Source organism: Erithacus rubecula (assembly GCF_903797595.1).
Source record: "Erithacus rubecula genome assembly, chromosome: 16".
NCBI lineage: Eukaryota > Metazoa > Chordata > Aves > Passeriformes > Muscicapidae > Erithacus > Erithacus rubecula.
In genome coordinates, this window is record NC_136668.1 from 5264654 (window position 1) to 5279719 (window position 15066).

The 15066-nt window shown below is 37.6% G+C and overlaps 1 protein-coding gene across 4 annotated transcripts in view; it reads left to right on the forward strand.

The window, feature by feature from the left end:
* TENM2 (teneurin transmembrane protein 2) overlaps window positions 1–15066 on the forward strand; it is a gene marked incomplete at its 5' end in the record, with an annotated part of 475212 nt that overhangs the window by 252590 nt on the left and 207556 nt on the right. The window lies entirely within an intron of this gene.

Here is a 15066-nt window from a genome sequence, read left to right on the forward strand (position 1 = left end):
ATCTGTAATGCCTAGGGTTTTCTTTCTTCTTTTTTTCCTCTTTTCATATTTTAATTTTTACAAGTAGGTGCTGACTTTTCATTTTGATGGCCAAAAACTGAGGAGTGAAGATGCAATCCCTTTTTAGAAATACAGACAAATCAAAAGAAGTTATTCTAGCACCTTTCATTTTTTATTATAGATATATGTTGTGTGTTATTTAACTGAACACAACAGGTTTAGAGTGTCTGTGCAGTTTCTGGTCTGCCCAAGGGGTCTCTTTGCTGTAACCAGGCAGCACTGGAGGCTCTGTGTGGTGTGGGATTGCTGGGGTGCACACAGCACACCTGAACACCCCCTCTTTAACAGGGGCTGGGGGGTGAGAAGGGGGACAGTGTTAAACAGAACATTCAGAGTGGGTATTAGGGATAAATTTTTCCCTAAGCATTGGGTTGGAACAAGTGGCCCTGGGAGCCTGTCCAGTCTCTGTCCTTGGAGCTTTTCAAGAACACACTAGCTGAAATCCTGAGCTACTTGCTGACCTCAGAGCTGCCTCTGCTTGTCAGGAGACTGGACTGGGCATTCCTGGGGCTCCTTCCATCCTGAATTATCCTTTAACCCTGTTCAGGCAGGCTAAAATATAATTGCACAAAGAAATAATGATTCAGAAATTGAACGTGCTTCCTTGCTCCTTGAGTGTATTGTTATGGAAAATATGATGCCACTTTTGAGGGGGTTTTAAGAGATTTTGGGTGATTTGAGAGCTGCAGGCTTCAAAACTGTAATGGGCAACTCTGTAGAAGCCATGGAGATGGGGAGGGGGTCAGGAAGTGGGTGTGATTTTTATTTGGGTCAGTGTTGTTTCATTCAAGAGGCCTTGGCAGGGCTCAGCCATTTGATCAGCTGATTGAAGGGTCTTTGTGTTTTCCAAGGGGTCTCAGCAAATTCTGTCACTAAATGCTTTCAAGGAAACATTTCACCTAACACAGGGTGAGAGGGAAGTTTCTGCATGGTGAGCAGTTATTTGAAAGACAGTGAGCAGAAGTTGAAGCTCCCCAATGAATTTGCACAGGACATAAAAATACTCAGAAGATGTTGGGGTGATGGAAGAGCGCTAAGAACAAGATCAGCTTGTGGAAAATCACAAAAGCACCTGTGAGTCCAAGTAACAGGCAAATAAAATAACAGGGGACCTTAGGGCAGAGAAATGTAAATGGATTTTCATGGAAAAAGCAGCTCTGATCCTGGGTTGAAGATGGATCATTACCTGTGTGCAGGGAGGAATGCTTGCCTCTGTCAGAGCTCAGAACAGGGAATGTTCACTGCAGAAGGAAGGAATAAAGAGTGAGAGAACACTGTCTAAAGGGTGTGGTGGATGAAGCAGTTGATGAGATTTTAAAGGGGAATGGGAAAAGTAAATGGGAGAGGGATGAAATAAGAAGAAAATCGAGGTCAGGGAATGTGAGCTAAAAAAAGAGACTTGGTGGATACTTGAGTACTTGGTAATTACAGCCACTGCCGAGGGAAAAGCATGGCTTTTCTTAGGAAGCCAAATGAAGGAAGTGGCAGTAAAACAACATCTGAAAATTTGATGGAAGAGCTCTTTCTGTTTCATTTTGAATCATAATTGCTGTTTCTTTGTACCCTTAAAAGCTTTGTGTTTGACAGTTGTTAGTGTGGGCTGGCCCAAGGAACCTTTCAGGCATCCTCTGATTGGCTTTGATTTGTCCATTCTACATTTTAACACTTTTTTTCCCCACATATCCCATTTACTTCTTTAGTAAACAGTCATATAATATGTAATGACTTCTAATTTTCAGGGTATAAGGTGCAGGTGTCCTTTTTTTATATTTTTTGCCATACACACAGGCATAATTGCTTGATCACCACAGAGTGTTCTGTAGCATGAGTTCTTCTGGACTAATGCATCCTCTGGAAAATAATGAGCACTTCCTAGTGGTGTCACATTTTTTTCTTTAGTTCTCACAATGTTTCTTTGTAGAGTTTATAAGAAAATGTGATAGATAAGGACTTATACATTAAATTGGAGAAAGTTACTACTTTCTGTGGGTTATCATTATTCTTGAAAGATTTTCAGAGTGGCTTTTACCATCTACATGACAAGAAAAGGTTGATCATGCTCTGGTCATGGGGCTTTTTTCTTTTTATTTTTAATTTTTTTTAATTCCTTTGGAAACTTATCAACATAGATCGAGACATTTGAGAGACAGTAATTAAATGTAAATATTTTGCTTAAATTTGGGCTTGGGTTAAAAAGGAAGATTTGTAGGTGCTGATATGTAAGGCTTAGTTCCCAGATAATCTTCAATCATTCATAAATTTTTGCTAGCTTCTTCTTTAAATATTTCCATCCTGGTCTTCAAAGTGCATGCTGAATATGAAGTATTTGCCAATTTCTTCTGCTAATTACACTACAGAAGTTTCCTCTTGTTTCTCTGATTGGACACTTCTCTTGCTTCAAGCTCTGTAATTACAGGGTGGCTCCTCAACAGGTTTAAGATGAACCTTTTTGGATATGAGGAGCCACTCATCCACGTGTGTTGCCCTGTGCCCTTCACAAGAGCCGTGCTTAATATAGATGGAAAAAATCATTTGCCTGAAAAAATTACCTAATCAAATATTCTATCAAATGAGCAATCTATTGTTGATATTATGAAGGCCTTTAATCTACAATAAATCTTTGTTAGAACTCATCAGAACTCCCAGTTTGAGAGAAATGTGATTATAGCACTCTTAAAATGACATTACATCATCGGGGTGATTGGTTTATCATTTGGAGAAGCGACATCAATCATAACTAGCATAACCACACAGTAAATGAATTCAACCTTTCTGCTGCAGAACAATGACACAGTAATTGCTCAAAATCAGACTTGAAATGAAATCACAAAATGCACTTTCTTTAAATATGATGTTAACCTAATGGAATATATTATTAAAAATCATGTTTGAGGAAGTTCTGTGTAATTAAAAATATGTGAAAATGTATTCCTTTTTTCTCTCATTAGAACCTGTTTCAGTTGCAGAATCATTTTCTATGCAACAAGATATTATGCTGGTTTTAATTGAACTCCCATCACTTACATTCCTCTAGTTGTATTTCTTAATATAATATGCAGCACAATTATATGTGATGAAGGACAAGAGGTTTTTGAAATCTGGTGCACCTGCTGATAGTATTTTGAAAAACACAAACACTGTAGAAAGAAATGAGACCTTTTACCCATGAAAAGTGAGTGGATTCTTTTTTTCCTTTTAAAAGAAGGTCAGTTCCTGCCATATAATTTCCTGAGATGATTTCTTACAGTTAACAGTAGGAATAGGTTTATTTCTTCTTCTCATATCTGTCTTTTTTTTTTTTTTTTTTTTTCTGGTAATATTAGGTGACTCAGCTTGTTGAAATGCCATTTTAATGGATTCAGTCAAAATACAATATAACAGGGTGTTTTTCAACCTTCCATGGAAAAAAAGAGAGGAGTTTTGGTATTTGCACCTTTACCTTAAGTAGAGAGGATTTATTTCTATTAAACCAAATTTTCAACTCACAACACAAAAACAGTTTGGATTTTTGTTCATTTTTCAGTCTGAGTAAAGGACACAGGATAGACCTGTTCACACATTAGGTTTTCTTATAATGGATCCATAATTGGGCACATTTGTCAGCTTCAACCACTCGAACAATGAGAAAGTAGAAGCACAATGATCTCGGGAGTATTTTGACTTGGGGGAAAAATCCAAACTGTGGTTCAGATATTGTCATGATTTTCAAGAACTTGCTTAACTGGAAGGGGGATGGTACTTTTTTTTTTTTTTTTTTTTTTTTTTTTTTTTTTTTTTTTTTTTTTTTTTTTTTTTGTTAGTGTGGCTTTTTGGCTCAGAAATAATGATAGAAACCACTTGGCTCAATGTAACAGCACCTGCCCACAGAGTCCTTTGGACACTGCTTAGAAGACAGGGTTTGCTTTGATTTTTTCACAAGCAGTTTTTGGCAGCAAGGAGAGAAGAAAAGAGAAACAGGCTGGCTTGAAGGAAATAATTGTTGTTCTTTAATGTTGTTTGTTAGAGTTGAAATAAGCAAAAGGAGCCTTATTCTTTATGTGCCTATTGTGTGGAAATATAATGTAAAATATCAATATTCATTATATTGAGTATAAATGTCTAGATGGATCTCCTGTGTTCCACAGATACTACCTGTCCATAGAATTTCATTATTATTAATGTGTAATTACCACCACCTCCATGCAGTTTAATCTTGTTTGTAAAAATCTTTTTTGAAAAAAGCCAGAACTTTTATTAATGCACTGTAGCTGGAGTACTTTTAGATCCTCTACATGGAAGTGTTTGTTTTATAGCCCTCTTAAAATCTAGCATCAAATAAAGATGTATTTCCAGTTTCTGCTCTATAATGCAAACCAAAATGCAGAAGTATTGTCATCTTTAACAGACAAATGAATCCTATGGGAAAATAATTCCATCCCTTCAGATGATTAAGCATCATCCCCTACTGAATGGAGACCTCAATTTTCTGTACCTGTCAACCTGCAGGACAGAAAATACATTGGCAGCCACAAAAATCAAGAATCTATAGCTTTTTTTTTGCTTCTTTTTTTTTTTTTTTTTGGTTGTTTTTTTTTTTTTAAATTTTCATGCACCATTGCCTTTGGTTTACTTAAGAGACTAAAGAAGAGAGTTTGGATAGCTCAGTAGCTAATGAGGGAAGAGCAGCAGCAAGGGAGAAAAGGAATTGGAATTTTTTTCCCCTTATCAATATTGCAGCTGGGGCCAGGAGAGAGGGTGTTGTTTTCATTCTGCTGCTTGTTGTTTGTTCTTGTGTTTGTTTACTTTTTGATCCTTCAGAACCTCCTTCAGAATATTACATTGTAGAATTTGTCAAGTTATTCTTAAAGCAGCAGCATTTAAAATCAGTTAAGGTTTGGGGTTTCTAAATTATTTCCTGTATTTTCCTATAGCTGTCTCCAAAAGGCAGCCCTGCATTACAGCTGTGTGTACAATTCTCCTGAGAAAGGGTTCTTCTCACTCAGTGTATTCACAAGCCAATGCCATAAGGAGCTTTATTCTTATGTTTTACAGCAATGCAAGAAAAAGGGTGGTAGATTGATCATTTTCATTTCTGTTTCCAAATGAAAAGTAAATTATGTGTTTGTTTCTGCTATGGAGCCTGGCCTAGCTTTGAGTGTCTTTGTACACTTATTGTTTAAACAGTGTGTGGATGTAGCAGCAAGGCCTTTAAATAAATATTTTTTTCTGAATTTGTTTCTAATACTGGAATTCTCTAAATCCTTAATGACCAGTTACATTCTCATTCTGTTGCATCTCTTGAGCACTGAATCTAATTTTAGAGCTTAGAACAGGAATTAGAAATGGAGGGAACAGCATGAACAATGTTTTCCCAGTGAAACCAAAGGGTATACTTTTTCTAAAGTATCAGCTCCATGTTGCTGCAACTATTACTGATATTATTGCTGCTGCTAATCTCTGTGCCATGTTGATGATGCCTGCAGATGTCTGAATTTCAGCCAGAAGACATGATTCTGGATATTAGACATTCTATTTATTAATTTATGAATTCACAATAATAACAATCCAATCTCAAACAGAAGGTTCTATGGTAATAATAATGAATTACAAAGAGCTATAGAATTGAGAGCAGACTCCAATTCTGTTGTTTATGGGTATTTTTAAGCTCACCGTGGTTTTGAGAGTTGGAGAGTTGTTGTTTCTTTTAAGCAGCTTTTGCTTGTTAAAAGGTTTGTAAATGTGTTGAACTGGGAACTCCTGCAGCAACAAAAGTCCCCAGCAAAGCAGCTGCAGCATGGACTCACCAAGTTTCCATTTCTCTGTGTATTGCTGGTTTGTGACAGATTCCCTGATGGCTGGGACACAGCTCAGTGGCTGTGGCCACTCATTCCCAATGCTTGTTCTGAATTGTGGCAACTACTTAGAGATCACCAATAACTGGGAAACTCTGGAAAGCTTTTGAAATTTAAAGGCTCAATATTGTTGCTCTGTGTCATTGCACCAAGAAAATCAGTGCCTAGACATGGTACCTTGCTTGAAAACTGAAAGGCACTGAGGATACTGCAATTATAAGCAGAAAATACTCTTTATTTTCTTCTCTTTCTTTCATATGCTGAGTCCAGATGCTGCTTGTGTGTTTTTCCTTTGTGTGAAGAAGAGGCTAATACTGTTCTTGCTGACAGTCTCTGCTGTAAGTCATGTTGTGTGGGAAGAACTCTTCAGGCTTTCTAATAATTTTGTCTTTTGATACAGAGTTTTTAATCTTCTGAACAGCATCTCCCTTTCATTGGCAGTGGCACAGTCCTGACAACTTCCATAGCAGATAGTGCTGCTGTTTATGTGGAAAGCCAACGTTTAGAAAGCAATTCTAAATTCATTTTTAGCTGCCTACCAACACAATTTGGTAGCTGATTGAAGTGAAGAGTTGAGCATATGCAAACTGTGCTTCATGAGCTACAAAGTAGAGAACCTAAAATTTAGGGTGTTATTTCTTCAAAATATTTTGCAATTCTTGTATGCAGAATGTTCTGTTGGTGGCTTGGTTGTTTGCTTTTGTAATAGCAGAAAGTTTAATAACTCGCTTCTTTCTCCCTATAAATCCAAATAAGTGCATTACAAACACTTGAAAGCAAGGAGACACTTTTCATCCAAGTCAATATCTTGTCTTATGGATTTTCTGATTTTGATACGCCATACGGTTCTGGTTTATTTAAATGATAAATTGTGCATTTATCTAGTGCTTAATTATTACTCCTAGTTATAAAATTACATTAATGGATTTACAGTTTTGATACCTGTTTCTAATATGATTATAAATATTAGCATCTTATCAGGCAAACTGTAAATATGTGTCACCTATTTATCACATTAACATCTCTAGAAACTGAGTTTGTCTTCATATAAAGCATGATGAAATCAATCAAAATTAGTTTGTTTTTTTTTTTTCCTTCAGCAGATATTCAGTCTTATTTTAAAAGTACAGGAGATGGGAAACTTCACATTACTGGAGAAATTGATCAGTAATTACTAATTATTCTTGGTGTTATTTTTTTACTTGCCCTATTAATGTCTGACTTTTGCCTGGCAGTTCTCCCATGCTTGTCTGCAACATCCCTTCAGCATCAACAGAAAGAAATCTGGACTCTGTCATTTTACTCTGAATATTTTTCCCTTTGTATTTCCTTGCCACAGCCCTGTGGGGAGCACATGCCTTAGAAGGGTTTGCACATCAGCTTTACTGGTGAAACCTCTGCTGAAAACAGAGCTCAGCCAAGCAAATTATCCTTTTCTGATACTTCCTAACTTAGCTCTTCAAATGCACAAACCATATTGTAAGGAGGCCTCCAGTGCTGCATCACTGCATCTTCTGCTGCTGGATGGTTTTGCAGAGCAGGATTTTGTCTTTCTTACAGTCTCAACTTCAGCTACCTTGTGCAGACACTGCTACAGTGGGAATGTAGTAAGAATCTGTGGTTCCTCCAATAAACATACACTTTATTTTGGTGCAAGGTCACCCAAATTTCTCCTGGGAGAACGAGCAGGTGCTCAGATGCACTCAGAGCTGAGCATGGTGTTGATGGGCTTTTTGGTGATGCTCTTTGCTCACACCCTGTCTGCCCAGTGTGGCTGTGCACAGCTGACCCTGCAATGCTCCCAGGAACTCCAGTGCAAGCCTTGATCTGATCCAGCTCCTGGGCAGTTTGTAATTCCCACAAAGTTTGAAAGGATTACAGACTGAAACTGTTGCAGCAGACCTCTCATTAGGGGTTAGACATGAGCCAAGGCAGAGTCTCATTAAACAGCATGAAAAGGGTCCTGGTTTATTCTTCTTTACAGCTCAACATCCTGACTCTGACTATAGCAAGTTCCTACTGTAGGGTCCAACTGCAGTCTGGCTGCTAGATATTTCCTGCTGGCCTATGGCTGCAAGTATTGTTTGCAGACTCTGAGCACAGGCTTTTACCTGGCTCAGCTCTGACTGCAGGCTCCAAGCCCATCAGACCCAGACTGATCTCATAGCAAATCTTTACTGCAGCAACTCTTTCTTGTTTCACTCTGCTTTGTGTCTCCATGGATCATTTCTCCTTTCTCAGGGCTCCTTTACTTCCTCAAAGTCCTCTTTCTCCAAGGCCCTCTGCCTCCAAGATCTTCTAACCAGCCAACCCACCCCTTTTATCACACTTAACTTTATTAGTCACAGCTGCAACCCATTAAGGGCAAGGCTGTTCCTCTTTTTTGGTAATACATAACTGTGACCTATCAGTGTCAAGGTCACCTGTAATCTCTTCTGCACCTACATAAAACTACAGATGAGGGGCTATTTTTCTTCATGGAAGCAAATCAACCAAACATGCCTTTTTTATTACATTGCAAACATGCATAATTTATGTTTCTGACAGATTGCTACATAGAAAGTCGAGGACTTTGAATGTTTGTAGAAGTTAATCACTGGCCTGAGTAAATGCTTATTTTTCAGATCATTTCACATCAAGGCATAGAGGGAATCTTGTTCCATTTTGTCAGCTCCTAAAATGATTCCACAACTCTGTCTGTCACATTCACATGTGAAGGAAATTTTGTGTCTTGCTCTGTTCTGTTTGTTTGGATTTTGTGTTTTCTTCCAGTCTGTAGCAACTCTTCACTCACTCCCAGTTCCCCAGGCTGCTTTTATTGCAGTGACCTTTTCCATCCATGTAGGATGCTATTTGTCATTCCCCTCTCCTTGGATCCCTGCCTCCCCCCACCAAGGTATTGCCTCCTCTACAATGGTTCCTTTCTGTCTAATGCACTTGTGCTGGGTGTCATGGGGCTGCAACAGTGGGATCCTCAGAAACCAAGCTTTTCTCTCCTTTTATTCATGTCAGGGGTAATGATTTGTGAAATAAATAAATAAATGCACACCTACAAGCAGAACTATAACAGCATCCCTACAATTGTAATGATAACTGGTGCTTATCTTGCATAGTTTGGATCTGAAAGAAAAACCTAGTAAATCAAAAGGAAGGAAAATTGGCAACTTGGTATGGAAATTGGATTGTTTTGAGAAGACTCCTTGTACCTTATGCTCTGCTGACTTAAGAGCAATAACTAGAAAACTGTAGAAAATAAGAAAGACTTTTTATAAATGATAAAATATAATGTGTGGGCATAGAAGCCTATATACCCCAAACCCTTAAAGCTGGAATTCTTACTGTGCTGATAGATCTTTCAAAATCTGCAAAAGAGGAATTGGTTTGCTGTGAACTGCCATGCTCCAAAAACTCCATTTGCAATAAAAAGAAAAAAATCAGTATTGTTTGAATACTCCCTAAGAAAAAGATTTATGATCCTGTTATTTTGAAAGATCCCTCTTGATCTTCAGACCTGGAGAACAGTTGGTAGTATGGAATGAAAGTCCCAACTGCAAATCCACGTGATTCAGGAAGAACTCAGAAATCTGGACTTTAATATTGTGCAGTGAATTAATTTAATCTGTAATGTATATGACATGGTAATTATTTTGGGATGTACAAATAGCATATTCTACTGGAATCAGCAGGAATTCTGTACACTGAATGCAAGGCTAACTCCTCAATTAAGTAATGAGGTGTGAAATGTTCTGCCTAGCACAGCAGTGTTGAGCATGTTTGTTAATACTTTTTTCCTGCAAACAGGTGGATAATTGTTTTACTTGACAGAAACCTGTCAATTATGGGGACTAGCAAACATGGAAAGGTGTAAAATCTTTGTCAGCTTGTGAGCTTCAGATTTCTGAAAACATAATTTTAAAAGGTACAATAATTATAATAATTTGTAAAAGTTGAGAGGAGGGAGTTTGAGGAGTTGGAACTCAATTGGCAGAGGATGGCTCTGAGCGATTCTCTCAGGGGCTGAGACTGAGGACAGGGACTGGGCAAAGAAAACCTTTGTGACCCTGCCATGAAGGTTTCATCAGCTCCTGGCACCTGCATTTCCACTTACCTGAAAAAAACTTGCTGCAAAACCATGTAACATGGAGGCCAAACAAATAAAAATGCCATTGGTAAAACTTAGGAGGGATGAAGGAAGAAATTTGGACCTTTACAATCAGCAAATTTGGTTAGGAAGAGCAATATGAAACACTTCAATCTACAGGAGAATGTGGGTTAGGTTTTTTTCTTACTCTTATTTTCAATCTTTGTGTTTTACTTTTCAGTGTGGGTTAAAAAAAAAGGAAAAACACTTAAATTATCAAAATGAAAGGTGAAAATATTTGCTTTTAAGTTTCAAAATGAAATGGTTCTGAATTTCAAAAACTAAATCCTTAATGTATCTGTATTTTTCAAGTCTTCATTCTCTATCTTTTTTCATCTAAAAATGTAGCAAAATTCAAAGAGATATTTGTGAATAGTTTGTCTTCTTGTGGTTTGAAGCAAGCACTAGAGAGAAACCAGTCAGAAAACAGCTATTTCTTTTAAAATCCATTAACTTAGTAGACATGTTAAAGCCAGTTAGTTATATTTGAGAGAGCTATCTGCAGCTGGAGAAAAACAGAATGCCTTGAAGAAATTGAGGTATTTCCAAGTTTACATTTCCAGTTTGAGACTCACTTGAATCATGATGGGCTTAGGAGCTTGTGGAGAGTGAAGGGTTTGGCCAGGCTGAGAACTGGGGGTGCTGGTGCTGCAGAAAGGCAGTGAGGGACTGTCCTTACAAAACTAAGGGAAAGACTCGAGACTGGCTGGAAACTCAGCCCTGGCAGCAGCTGAAGGCCAGCCCATCCCACAGGTGGCACAGCAGGAGAAAGGGAGATAATACAGGTCACTGGCTGTGTCATCCAGGTGTACATAAATGACCACTAAACTTAGTTCTTCATTTCCAACTACAGGCCAGTTCTAAATATCTTTTTCCTTCTTTTTATTTTCTGTTGTTGAGGGAAGGAAGCTGGAAGGATTCCACAGCCTTTATTCTTCAGTTCCTCTGAGATCATGCCAGAAACAAAAATGCATTAGAGAGTCTTGTTTCAATTTCTTTTTTTGGAGCAATTTCCATTAATACCCTGCTGTCACAAAGCAACTGGTGCTGTTTCACAGCTCTTTATCAAGGCAGTTTTATTCTGGGGAGCTCCAGCAATTGCTCACTGAGAGCAGGAACCCCCCCAGTGCAGCTGATTCTTCTGGGGAACACCAGGCAGTCACACTGGGTTCAGCTGGTGCCAGCTGCTTCATGTTTAACATTTACATGTCTTTGAGCAAATTAGTGCTGGTGGATCCTGCTGGATCAACAGCCTCTGGGTCCAGTGGTTTCTTCACAGCATAGTATAGATTGGTTTATAGAGTGTTTTTTTCTTTATAGAACAGGCAGATCCAATTCAAATTTCCAAATTCCTAAGGGATATAGAGGCCCAAATTCAAAATCTGGATGGTTGATTTGATGTTTGTTTGATGTGGGGGAAAGGGTCGGATACCTGGGGGGTTATATTAGGCTCTTGAGGGATGTTTGAATATCCACCTTAAATACTTCCTCTTTTTTCAGAGAATCTTAAATTTCGAACTGTTTTTAAATAACTAACCTGTTCAGTTCACTTTATTAACAAAAAAGTCCATATTATAGGCATATATTAAGAGGATCTACAGAAATAAAACCATTAGATTTAAATCTCTGTAAAAATTTTGCTGTTGAATTACTTCTAATTTCCACAAAACGTTCTCAGGTGCTTTTATGAGAAAGCACCTAAAAGTTTGAGAAAACTGTACTGGAATTGTATAATTTCAGATTGTGGTTTCAATGTAGCATTATCAAAAACAGAAAAATAATAAGTAAAGAGAACATAAAAAGTGTAATTTTCCCCTCCAGTTGTTCTAACCCCATCATGTGTTTTCTAACCAAAACTCTGCGCAACTCCTTCTGTTAGTCTCCAGTCTGAGCCACTCTTAGATTTGTGTTCTTTTCCAGGCTTAAGTTTTTTTTTTTCTCACTGCAGGGCAAACACAGAGCAAATGCCTTAAGTGAGGTGATGCCTTAAGTTTCAACTTTTGTGTTTTTCATGTCCTGCACTGCACTAGTGTGTAACTCTGAACTCCATGCAGAGTGTTAGTGAGCTCTCAGCACAGTTTGGCCAGACAAACAATCCCTCCAGCCTGAGAACCAAGGACACCATCACAGCCTCAGGCCCTGAAAAGTACAAACAAAAGTGAATTGGGGAGGGGAGAAGCAAACCAGGAATGTGACTTCATTCCTTAAAGCTGTAACTGGAGGATAACCCCTGATATGCAAATAGAACAAATATAACCAAACATAAATCTGTCTGAAAACCTTGTGACCATCATCCATGCTGTGTGTAGCCAGGCTTTTGACTGCCCAAGGTGTATCTATTGCAGGCCTTTAATAAACACCCACTTTATTCTTTTACTCTGCCTCGCCCCTGTTCCAGGGAGCCCCTCCAAGGCATCCCTGGGTGGGAGCAGTGGGAGCTTCCCACAGCAGCCCTGCCACGAGAGCCCTGTGCTCCTGTAGAAACTGCCCACTTCATATCTTCATAGGACTTAATGCTTTCTTCCACCTTGGATTTGCACTTTGGGATCTGTTGAAGGTATGAGACATGGCTAATTTGATAGTATATCAACAATATATGAATGTTGCTGAATATTCCCATGTGTGGAGCTCACAGGGTGAAGATTCAGAGCAGCACAGAGGAAATTGCTCAGATGGGCAGGAGCTGTGGCTGGGCTCTGCCTGCTCTGACAGGAATGAAAGAGAATGATTTTCTTACAGCTCTCCCAGCTGCTTCTGTTAATCTCTGTTATTAGATGGTTAAGGGCTCTCTAATGATTTCTTCTTTGCACCCTATTCATCAAAATCCACATAATGAAGCTGCTCACCTGCTTTTATTTGTTGTTAAATCTTGTTTGAGCCTCAAACTCGGTGCCTAGTGCTCCTTTTGGCACTTTTCATGTGGCCAGCTCTGTTTCACAATTACAGAATGTAAACCAATGAAAGGATTCTTCATAGCTGAATTCTCACTGCTAAGCAAGATGGCATAAGGATATTAAACCCGCTCATATTTACAGGTGATGCATATCTGAATATGGATAATTTTTGTGTTGTCTTGATGCAAACCTTAGGATTTTTTTGAGAAATTTTTATGCCACCTTTTTTTAGCTGGAAGTGTTAAAAAGCCTATTACAGGAGCTAAAAATTTATAGACAAGTAAGCCTGAAATAGCAGATTTACTGACTGATCCACTGCAAACATTATATATTAGTCAAGACACAGTATTATGAAGCAATTTTTGAATTTATACACAAACTTAAGATTCCTGCACTTCCATTGAGCTCAGTTAAATCATTTTCATGAGCTATTAGAGATTCAATATGGATGAATATTAAATAAAAATATTTTTAAAATGTTGAATTTTCTCAAAGATGAGACAATAAAAATAATGCTGTTGTTTTTAATGACAGCAAAGTTAGGTCCCTTTTTTTGAATATTGGAAGAACTCAAAAAAAGCCATTGGCAATTACTCTGGGAATACTTAAATATCAGTGGCTCAGAGCAACATAGAGTTCTGTTGTGTCATTATACAGGATTGTTATGCCTCACACAGGCATTATTGTACTAATCAATTAAGCAGGAATTTGCATATAATTAAAACTGCATCATAAAGGTTTCTGGAAATAAAATTGCGTCTCCACTTAAAACACAACATATAGGAGGGAAAAAGTTTTGTTAATGAAGCAAATTAAAATAGCAGTGGATTTTTAATTAAACTTGGAATATCCATATTTCTTCTAGAGAAATAATGGGATTTCCAAAGTGAAATTTACTGGCATGTTTTGGGTGGACATCAAACAGCATTTTTTTAACCTCTGGAGATAATAATGGAATATTTTGATAGCTGTCAGTAAAGCAAATATTGTTGTCCAATAGAAAAGGATGATCATTAGGAAGAACAGGGAAATTAACACCTGTGCTTGCATCTTTAACCACTCCAGCATAGATAATGTGCAGTTAAATAGGTGCACAACAGTATTGGTTTTGTTTCTTCAATCTTCAAAATCTTAAAGCCATTACTCTTTAAAGTGATCATTGCCTTAAAACTTTGATTTGTAATGTGATGGAAATTTTTTAAATAATTGGGCAGAATTACACCATATAAAACAAACCAAACAAACACCAACCCCCCCCCAAAAACAAAACACAAAAAAAAAAAATAAACACAGAAAACTTCCCCCCCCAGCAAAAAAAAAAACCCACTTGTTCTGTAGAATTGTTATTTTATTAAAGTGGTTGATTTATATTTTTTATGAGGAGTCTTTCAAAATGAGTTTATTTTCAAAAATGATGGATTTTAGAGCGCTGGTCTTATATATAGCGAATAGCTTAGGGAAGAAACAAAAAAAGAAACCTAGTTATTTATTTATTTTGAATAATTTTTTTCCCAAGAGGAAAAGAAACCAATCCCTCTTTTCAAACTACTATTTTGACTATTTTTAACCTCTTTGTTGACCTATTTCAAGGCTATATAGTAATATTTATTCAGATATTATAAAATATATATTGTTTATATTTATATTTATAGAAATGTTTGGTTATTGTCTGCATCCATATGCTGGAAATTTGTATAGTTTTTAGGCGATTTTCATATAGATCATGTGTATATACAAATATTCATGAACATAACCCCCCCTCCATGGTCCTGTTCTCCTTCCCATCCATACAGGTACCTAAATGCTGTTACCCAGAGTGGCACAAACACTGCACAGTTTATTTATCCTGCATTTTGTCAGTGCCCAGCAGATGGTGGAGGCTCAAGTGTGTCTCAAGTTAATGGAAACAAAAGCTGCATGAAAAATACGATGTCCAGAGATATAAGTCATGTAAACTTGCAAAAAAAATCAATTAATATGAGCCAAGAAATGATGGAAAGGTGGGTGATGACAGACATTAGTGATGGCAGGACTTTGAGGCATTCTTAAAAATTATATTCTGTGCCAGATTTGTCATGACTTGCAGCTGTCATTTAATCACTCAAATCAGCTTTTAGAGTTTCAGAGGGTCAGAGGAGAG